The sequence below is a fragment of the Rhinolophus sinicus genome, linkage group LG15, assembly GCF_036562045.2.
Source record: "Rhinolophus sinicus isolate RSC01 linkage group LG15, ASM3656204v1, whole genome shotgun sequence".
In the NCBI taxonomy this organism is placed as follows: Eukaryota; Metazoa; Chordata; class Mammalia; order Chiroptera; family Rhinolophidae; genus Rhinolophus; species Rhinolophus sinicus.
In genome coordinates, this window is record NC_133764.1 from 44716936 (window position 1) to 44721507 (window position 4572).

Here is a 4572-nt window from a genome sequence, read left to right on the forward strand (position 1 = left end):
CCGCCTCCACCGCGGTGATTTCTGGGACTTGTAGTGTTCAGTGACTTGCGCCCCAGGGACGCTCAGCTAGCTGCCCTTTTGTGGTTTTCCCCAGTCCGGAGCAACGGTCTCACTCCAAAACAAGCTGTTTACTTACCTTAAAAACAACAAAAACAAAAAACACCAAAACACCACAACTTTATTTCTTTCAGTTTTGAATGAGAAACCTCCATACCTTTGAAGGGCCATTGAGAGGTCATTGCATTTTTCTCCTGCTTCCACATAACACTTCACCAAGAATCTTATAGATGAGACTCCCTTTGGCGTTTAAACACGCCTCCCACCTGCCCCTAAAGGAGACCCAGCCATCTCCCTGGGTGCCTCAGATTTTGTGTTTCATCATTCTCTTTCTATAAAGAAATTATTCTTTAGCTTTAACACCGTCAACGTCGTGCTCTTCCTGAGGTAAGAATAAACTCAGCAAGAATCCTAATAAGTCAGTTTAGAGAACATTCCCCATCCTTGATATCTGAACAATCCTTGGCCTGCCTTCAGTAAGAATCTGAAGTTGGTTTAGCAAGAATGCCCCGAACCTTGATGTCTCCTTTCAGTCATTTTCCATCCACTTGTCCTTCTTGTATTTGGAGATGAACACAATCTCTCTCCCCCTATTATAATGTCCCTCTTGCAATAGTCCTGGATAACGTCTTTCTTACCATTTTAACAAGAATAATTATTTCTCTAACATTACACGTGCTATCTATGGAAGGTTAAATTCAGAAGTGCCCCTCCTCCACATCTGTCTAAATCCGGAAAGGAATTTTCTATGTCATCTAACCAGAGAATGTATGCCCTTGAAGCCACTTTAGGTTTCAGGCAGGAAATTGAGTATTCCTAATTCCACCTTCTCACAAGACTGGTGGCATTCAACTGAGATGAATGGATGGTGGGAAATGATGACTAACTCAAGGAGTGGGGCTTCTGCTGAAAATTCAAATCACCTGAGTTACCAAAATAATACTCTTCCATTTTAAACTCTGTCTGTAGGGATAAGTGCTGTCAGTATCCTGGATACATTTCCCTTAATTTTATTTACTAGCTTTTTAAAAAGCGTGGAGAACTGACACCTCCTATACCCACCCGCACAGCTTACTGTCTACATTAACACGACAACTATTTCATGACACTCTTGCCTGGAAATTAAAAATGCAAATAAATCCATTGTTCATTTCAGAACCGTCCTAAGAGAACCATCAATTCTTCCATAGAAAGCATCACATGACAGTTCCGTACACTTCAAGACTTGAAATTCCTGGTCTCAAAATCCTTGCTTTGCTGTGTCCACCAACTCTAAACTATCATGAACTTACCCAATCGTCATCAACTCCTGACCTGCCCCCAAGGCAAACTTCAAGTTCTCAGTCAATAGCACTACTTTGCCCTGCCACTTCTGAGCCATTACTACAACTCTGTCAAGGTAGTGTTCTTCCTCACTGCAGTAAGAATAAACTCAGTTTTGTCTTATCAACAACTTGTTTTGTTGATACTTCTGGGGAGCTAAATTTGACAGCATAAAGTAAAAACAAGATTAATTAGTTTGATTTATTTCCAATAGAAGTGTCAAGGGGAAGCCTGCAAGTACAACATTTTATTACTGAATATTGAAGGGATGGGACTTGACATTCAGAACTACAGAGAAAATCTTCCACTCCTATTTTCAACTGCTAGGTATGGAGTTAAACAAAGACTGGGAGTGGGGGTAGTTACTCTGTGCCTGACACAGTAGATAATTGTATTTAATCTTTAAGGGAAGCACTTTTATTATCTCTATTTGACAGATGAGAACATTGTGGCTTAGAGACATAAAGTTACTTGTCCAAGCTCATACAGCTAGTAAGTGTCATCAGAAGACTTTGAACCCAGCATTCTGATGCATACTTTTTATGAGAGTTCAGATAATCCAGAAGGGAAGACAAACGCATAAATGAGTATGATACCCATGATACTGGCTCTAGAAGAGGAATTTACACAGTGCTAAGATAGCACAGAATTAATTTTTTTCTAGGGGCAAGAAAGAAGGTTTCATAACAGAGGTGTCAAAGAAAAATTATTCTGAAGCCTATTAGAACGGTAAGAAAGACTTTATTCAGGAATATTGCAATAGGGACATTATAATAGGGGAGAGAGATTATGCTCTACTCCAAATACGATAAGGACAAATGGAGATTCACAGCCATCTAGCAGAGTGAGGGGGTCAGTGGATGAAAATTTACCTAGAGGAGACATCAAGGGAAGGGGGGGACTCTTGCTAAACTGACTTAATAGGATTCTTGCTGAAAGCAGGATGGGGATTGATCGGGTTTCATGGGCGGGGCATTGTCTCTAAACTAACACAATTTTTACCAATATTGGACTTGGCAAAGACAGAAACGAAGCCCAAGACTGAGATCTAGTCAAGAAATGGGCTCAGAGGAGCCTAATTAAAGCTTGGTCAAAGACAGAGTCTTTGTCAGAGGTGACATTTGATTTATTTGAATAACAGGCTTGGCAGACACAAAAAGGAATGGGAGAGAAATCTGAGATGGAGGGAGGGAATGCTCACCTACAGCCCTGCTGTCCCATAGAATTCTCCACAATGACGGACATGTTCAATATCTGCACTACCTGATCTGGTAACCACTAACATCTGTGGCTATTGAGCCCTGGAAATGTGGCTATTGCAGCTGGGAACTGGATGTTTATATAACTTAAATTTAAATATCCATATGTAATCACTGGGACTCTGGGAAGGAGAATCGGGAGGCAGCCTAGGAGAAGGTGCCCAAGCAGCAGCTGCTACTTTCACCTCTGCCTTCAGCTTCAGCCCTGTCCAGTCCTGCCCAGCAGCAATGAGTCTGGCCTTTCGACTCTCCATGAAAAAAGAAGGTGAAAGAAATTTTATCCCTGAAGCTTGCTGTTTCTGTAACCACCTAGGACTCTGCAATTTGATGACTTACAAAGTCCAGATAGTTTCTATGCCCAGGTTGGAGAAAGAAGAGGATTGAATAATAAATGGAAAGAAGGAAACTACTACTTAGCTTGAGATACCATTGGGATTTTACCTGTATGCAGGTCAAGTATGGTGTTTTATAAACTTCAAGAAACACAGGAGGGCCGGTCCGGTGGCTCAGGTGGTTAGAGCTCCATGCTCCTAACTCCGAAGGCTGCCAATTCGATTCCCACATGGGCCAGTGGGCTCTCAACCACAAGGTTGCCAGTTCAACTCCTTGAGTCCTGCAAGGGATGATGGGCTCTGCCTCCTGCAACTAAGATTGAACATGGCACCTTGAGCTGAGCTGCCGCTGAGCTCCCGAATGGCTCAGTTGGTTGGAAGGCATCCTCTCAACCACCAGGTTGCCCGTTTGACTCCCGGAAGGGATGGTGGGCTGCGCCCCCTGCAACTAGAAAAACGGCAACTGGACCTGGAGCTGAGCTGCGCCCTCCACAACTAAGATCGAAAGGACAACAACTTGACTTGGAAAAAAAAAAAAAAGTGCTGGAAGTACACACTGTTCCCCCAATAAAGTCCTATTCCCCTTCCCCAATAAAATCTTTAAACAAAGAAAAAAAGAAACACAGGAGCCAAGTATACTTCACATTAACAAACACTGCTTTGTAAGTCTGGATTTGACTACGGGCATATATTACTGTTTTTACCATAAAATGCTACCAATGTGTAAGGAAGAGGACTCCATACTATATACCCATTTCACACACATACATACCGTTTGACTCACCAAACATAAGTGTTAGTGGGACATGAAGGCTCTAAGTGCTTTTAAGAAAAATAAAAAGGTGAATGGCCAGATGACAGATCATGTATTTCCAAAATGCTGGCAGCAATGGATGTGGGTACCCTGACCTGCACCAACAGCAGCACGGACAAAAAGTGGTTTGAGGTGAAAAAGTGGAATGCAGTAGCCCTGTGAGCCTGGGATATTGTGGTTGATAACTGTGCCATCTCAGGACACACATCATGGAACTTTGCATAGAATGTCAAGTTAACCAGGAATCTGCTACTTCTGAAGAGTACACCGATGCATGGGGAGTCTTTAACCATGCTTTTTACTTCCACTGCAACTCTCGCTGGCTCAAAATGCAGCAGATGTGTCTGCTGGACAACAGGGAGTAGGAATCCCAAAAGTATGGGCACTAGAAAAAAAATTCTTCCATCAAGCTCAACTGTTTTGTTATTCACTTAGTGATTTGCCCTCCTGTTATTTAATTATCAGTTAGATAGAACTGTGTCTTTTCTGATCCGTCTTTTCAGTTTGCTATTCGGTTTGTATGGCAATACGATCGCTATACGATACAGTCATATTGTATTATTTGTCAAATAAAATCCAGTTGGATTCTAGAAAAAATAAAAGAAAAAACAAAAAGGCAACTTTGACTGTAGAGGATACTTTAGTTACATGTAGTGGATGTATTAGTGCATGTGTCTGTGTGTCTCCCATGGCACCCAGCAAACTGCTTCGCATATAGGAAGTGCTCACATTGTATGCCCGATACCGGCACCTAGTCAGAGCACTTTCTATGGAGCTTATTTCTAAG

The 4572-nt window shown here is 42.1% G+C and overlaps 1 pseudogene; it reads left to right on the top strand.

Annotated features, from left to right (window-relative positions):
* The first annotated feature begins 3842 nt into the window (after positions 1-3842).
* On the top strand, positions 3843-4174 carry LOC109451955 (E3 ubiquitin-protein ligase RBX1; annotated as a pseudogene).
* Positions 4175-4572: the final 398 nt, after the last annotated feature.